Source organism: Nannospalax galili, unplaced genomic scaffold (assembly GCF_000622305.1).
Source record: "Nannospalax galili isolate Female #2095 unplaced genomic scaffold, S.galili_v1.0 scaffold155, whole genome shotgun sequence".
In the NCBI taxonomy this organism is placed as follows: Eukaryota; Metazoa; Chordata; class Mammalia; order Rodentia; family Spalacidae; genus Nannospalax; species Nannospalax galili.
In genome coordinates, this window is record NW_008339923.1 from 9,266,979 (window position 1) to 9,272,978 (window position 6,000).

Below are 6,000 nucleotides of genomic sequence, written 5' to 3' on the forward strand. Positions count from 1 at the left end.
AACCCAGGTCTTCTGCAAGAACAGTCAGTTTTCTTAACCAGTGAGCCACCTCTCCAGCCCCAAGGTGAATACTTTTTAAATGGGCTGTCAATTCTGCATCCTGGCATACTTTATCAAACCTCTCTTTTATGTAGCTCAGCTCTTTACTGTTGGAAAACTGGAAACCCAGTTTGCCATCCCTGTATATTTCTAATTAGGTTCCTAGAGAGAGTTGGGAAGTAGCTGTGTGGGAATCATTGGCAAAAATAGTGAGCAGTCTGCATTCATATGTTCATGCCAAAACTTTGTCTTTCAGGAAATTGTTCTTGCTTCACAAAGTGTATAATACTGATCTTATCACCACACTTAACAGTGGAGAAAAATAAAGAGGCACCTGACTCTCAATATGCTAAGTACTAGATAGGCTATGAAGGGGGTTTTGAGGGGCCCTCAGGAAAGATGTGGACCAAAGTGCAGCCACAGAAGGCCCATGAGAAAGGTGTGAAATTTGACATTCCGGGCTGGGAAGGAGTTAGACCATGGAGAAGTGGGCAGAGTGTTTGGGCAGTGAAGAGATATGCCAAGGCCTTCTCTGGGGAACAAAGAGAATAAAAATATCTAACAGCTAGGTCCCTGTAAGAGTGGAGGAGCAGGGACAAGGCTTGGGGCAGAGAACTTAGGAGCACACAGAAAAGTAGATGCTCCCTCTGCCCCCAGCCAACTCATACTCCATCAGCCTGTAGTCTCAGAGAAGCCTTCATTCCTTACCGTTCCCCAGGGGTGCTCTCAGAGTATCGCGTACCTCTCTGTGAAAGCATCCATCTTACATGCACTTATTTGTATGACCAAGTTATTCACATATTTCCTTCTACTGGGCCATCAGACCTATGTTTGTGGGGTACTATACACTATAGTAGTGTTCTGGCTACATTTGCTTAGCAAATGTTTACAGCAGATTGGGAAAAAAGGGCCTCAATTTCTTCTTCCTCTATGCACAGCCCCTTGTAACAGGCTGTTTCAGGCTCACTGACTCACTCATGCTCTGAATCTAGGCTGCCTTTGGGTTTGCTTTGGTCAAACATGCTAAAGAGAAGACTCTCAGCCCAAGCTTCATGGGCTTTCCAGACTTATTCTGGCTGTCATGGAATGTGAGGCCATCATGGGGGGAAGCCTGGGCTTCCTCCCTGAGGATAAGGGAAGGCCTCTGCTTCGCTACTGGCAGGCTCTATCTGTGTGGATTCAACCAACATCAGCTCACAGATACTGGGGGCGGGGGGGGGGGATTGTGGATACAGAATGTTTTCTGGTCCATAATACCTGAATAAAACAGCCTGACCTCTATTTGCATAGCATTTACCTTATGTTAGGTAACCCAAGCAGGCTAAAGATGATTTAAAATGTATGGGAGGATATGTAGAAGGGTCTGAACAAGTACTGTACCCCCAGAACTGTGAACAAAATGAAACCTTTCCTCTCGTTGAGTTGATTTATCTTGGGTATTTCATAGTGTCAGAAATCTGACTAAAACTTGGAAGCAGATTTAATGCCTTCATGGTGTAAATTTTCCTTTGACACCCTTAGTGTGTACTTGAACACTCCCTGGCAACTGCGTCCTGAGACAACTGACTCTGCAATGGAGTAGCATCGATTATTAGAAATGTCTTTATTTTCCAGGAGCTGGAGAGATGGCTCAGAGGTTAAGAACACTGGTTGCTCTTTCAGGAGACCTGGGTTCGAGTCCCAGCAACCACATGGAAGCTAACAATCATTCGTAACTCCAGTTCCAGGGGATCTGACACTCTCTTCTGTCCTCTGTGGGCATTGCATGACATGGGTGCACTTACATACATGTAGGCAATACACTTATATGCATAAAATTAATTAATTAATTAAAAAATTAAAGTCTTTATTTTCCATTGAAATTTCTTGGAGCTTCTGCCTACTTGGCTTTTGTTGGTTTCTGTCTCACAAATTAATTCAAGTTTTGCATTGTCTCCCCCAAATTTCAAAATGTTGAAAACTGTTACATTTGCTCTCCCTTACAGTTCTCTAGTAAACTAAATGATTCATGGACCTTTCTAGTTTTCCTCCTGTGTAATGACTTCTAGGGCCTTCGTTGTCCTGGCTGCCACCCTGTATCCTTGGTAGAGTAGCTTTTGTATTTTGTACTCTGGTTGCATGTAGTTTTTCCTCAGAGAACCAGAGCTTTCTCTCTATGGTACAATGTTGAGAAGTAGTGAGGCCTTTATAGGGCTTTTGGACCAAATTAAGGGTCCTTATGAATTAGCTGTTTTCTCCTGTGTAATAGATTTGTTGTGATAGAAGATCAACCTCTCTTCTCTTCCACACTTGCCCGATTCTCCGTTTTCCCAGCATGTGCGGAGAAGAAGGAAGCTTTTACTAAAAGCCAAATAGATGCTAGCATCTTCCTGCCCCCAAGGACCAGAATCAAAATAAAACTCTTTTCCTTATAAATTACCCAGTGTCAGATGTTCTGTTATAGCAATAAAAATGGAATAAGATATTTTGTCATCATACCAATTTTTGCTCTTTAAAATTAAGAACAATGGGAGGGTAGGGCAGAGGAAGGAGTATAGGGAGGGATGGTTAACACTAAAGGCCTTTAGAAAAGCCATATGGAAACCAATCACTATAGAAGCTAATTAAAAAATACGTATGCATGCATGTATTATAAAAAAGAGATTAAAAACAGCCATACCACTCCTTGAATAGCCAGTGGACTCATCCTACTACAGAGACACTTGCACAGTCATGTTTGTTGCTACTCTTTTCACGAGAATTAAGAAATGGAAAGAAGCAAAATGTTCCTCAACTGATAAATGGATAATGAAAATGTGGTACTACACAACAGAGTTCTACTCAGTGGTAAATAAAAATGAAATGAAATTTGCAGGTAAATGGGTGGAAGTAGAAACTGTTATACTAAGTGGAGTAACACAGACTTAGAAAAACAAGTGACATATGTTCTCTCTCATTTGTGGATTTTAGCTTCAAATCCCTAGATGTGCATATATCTCCTGATGTAACCTCAGGAGCCAGGAAGAAGGAAAGGAACCATGGAGATAAAGGAGAAGAAGGAGCTTGAGAGAGGGAGATAGTAGGAGACAGGTGTTATTAAGGGGGAAATGGAGAAAAGGGGGTTCGCTAACTGGGGAGTGAGTAGTGAGGGCTATACAGGGGTAGTGAGAGGAGAGATAAGTAATGCTTAGGTGGTATGAATAAGCCAGATGCAAATTTATTAGTTCAAAGTCCAACTTAAAAATATACATACAATAAATTAATATATGAGTGCAAGTATATAGCTGAAGGCTACATAACAACAACAACAAAATAAACAAACAAACAAAAAAACGAAACACCCCCCCCTACAGTGCCAGGGAGGAGAAACCTCCCTTCAAGCTGTTGGTCAGGGTAGTCCAAGAGACTACCAAAATAACACAGGCTATTGCCACAGCCCTTGATTTCATCCCAGAACTTGAAGGTAAGACCCTATTGCTGAAGACAGGCCAACTTAAGACACAGGACTTGAAGCAATTGAGTTGGAACTGAGCTGAAAGCCTCCTCCTTGAAGACTAGCTCTCATGGAATCAGAAGATGTTATCAAAGCTGCCAAGGGAGAAAACCAATTAATGGTTCTACCCAGCTATAAAGCCTAATAAACAACAATGAGTGGCCCAGCAAACTATTACTATTGATAAAATAGTGGTACTTTCATCTTGGAGGTTATCAACACCTGTCTGATTGGGATTAAAACCCACTCAGTGTGAGGGAACTCATGTGTGGTACTGTAAACATAGCCAAATACACATGACTGGAGAGGTCATAGATCCTAAAGAAAAACCTACTTTTGCCACATCCTTAAACCACTGTAATTTCTTAATTCTAAATATGCATCATCATATGTCCAGACAAGTGTACCTCTCACACCTCATCAAAGAAGTATCTTTCTGCGACAGATGGAGACTATCACACAGTTCTAGAACTGGTCACATAAAGAGAATAAATGCCTGTGAGACACTTGACCCTATGTGACACATTTTCAATTCAACTTCTATACATAGGATGAATGAAACAGAGAAGTTTCCTTATATAGCAGATGGTGATTAACACAGAGACCTACAATTGACCACTGGGCAGAGAACAAGAGGTCACAGAGTACTTATCCTTATTAGGACACCTATTTCAAAACTCTGCTTCTCAGAGCTCAGTGATGATTTTGGAAGAGGAGGTGGAAAGATTATAAGAGTCAGAGGGGTTGGATGACCGCAAGGAAAGAGAGTCATCCAGATAGCTGGTGTGCTACTCATATGAACTGACAGTAATGATGACAGCATGCACAAGTGTTTTATAAGTGCAAACCAGTCAAAATCCCAGCATAGATATGGGGAAGTGGATAAGAAATATCAACCCAACCTAAGGAACTTTTGGCAATTGATGGCTATTAAGAGGGAGAGAGACAGTTTCTTACAGGGATGGAACTCTTGGTGGGCCCAGTCAATGGACCTAAACTGAAGGACATTTGGGGATACAAATCAGACTCTACAGGCAATATATATATATATTCAATTGGGCAGGAGTCAGTGAAGGGAGGTGCAAATAGAGGAGGGGATATAGATACCATCAAACTATATTGTATAAAAACCACAAAAATTCAATAAAAATAAAAATTTAAAAAGATTAAAAGCAGTTACCTTATAACAGGAGGACATTGCCCCTACCAGACACTATGGGCTTGCAAAGTAAAAGGACCCAGTACCAGGAATGGTCTCCCTCATTTGAAGCTGTTGAACAGGGTTCTCGTAGACCCTCAACAATATTGGCCAATACCCCTGTTTTTGAGTATCTACCAGAACTTCATGGTAAGATCCTACTGCTGAAGACACTAGATACATAAACTGATAGCAAACAGAAATCAACCTGACGCTAACTTCAAAGCCTCATTTTTTTATTTATTATTGTTATCCTATGTGTATGAGTGTGTTGCCTGCATGTGTGTTAAGTGCACCTGTGTCATGCAGTGCTCGAGGAGGTCAGAAAAAGGTGTCAGATTCCCTGGAACTAGAGTTATGGATGGTTGTTAGCTGTCTTCTGTCAGTGCTCTTAACCACTGAGCCCTCTCTCCAGCCCCAAAGCCTCATTTTTACTGTCTAGACTTCATAGTTCTGAAAGATGCTAAGCATGCTACCTGAAGAAAAAATTTAGCATGAACATTACCTAGCTCTGAGTCTTGTGAGCTTTGTAGATATTCCCACTCATGCAATAGTGGCATGAATATTATAGGAGTAAATAATTACTTTCTAATTGGATTTAAGGTCCACTTCAAAGGATGGGGCCTATACTTCACATTGATATCAGGCCCAGGAACCTGAGGCTAGACAGCCTCCAGGCCATGGGAGAAGGATAATATATCCATTCTGCTAATAGATATAGTAGTGAACTGATTTCTAATGACTGATTGTTATGCCCATAGATTAATGCGTCTCTCAATTCTCAGCAGAAAAGCTTCCTTATGTAGCAGATGGAGATTAACACAGAGAACTACAACTGGCCAGTGTTCAGAGAAAAGGAAGCTGCAGACTGCTTATCATCGAATAGGCCACCCATATAGCAAATTTTTATCTCCCGAGGCTCAGGGATCATTGCAGAATAGGGGGTAGAAAGACTGTAAGAACCAGAGGAGGTGGATGACCACAAAGGAAGAGAGTTTTCCAGACAGCTGATAAGTTACTCATATGAATTAATAGAAATGCTGACAACATGGGCAAGTCCCACATGAGTTCAAGCCAGACAAAATCCCAACATAGACTTGGGGAAATGGGAAACAAACCCCAAGCCTATATGAGGAACTACTGGCAACTGATGACTGCTGGTAAGGGACGATTCAGTCTCATTTAAGGGTGAGAGTCTTAGTAGGCTGTCCAGGTTTCAGTGGATGAACCCACACCAAAGGGCATTTGGGGATACCAACCCGACCCTATAGGATATATATATATATATATA

General features: G+C 41.5%; 1 protein-coding gene across 2 annotated transcripts in view; it reads right to left on the minus strand.

The window, feature by feature from the left end:
• Piezo2 (piezo type mechanosensitive ion channel component 2) overlaps window positions 1-6,000 on the minus strand; it is a 442,859-nt gene that overhangs the window by 14,454 nt on the left and 422,405 nt on the right. The window lies entirely within an intron of this gene.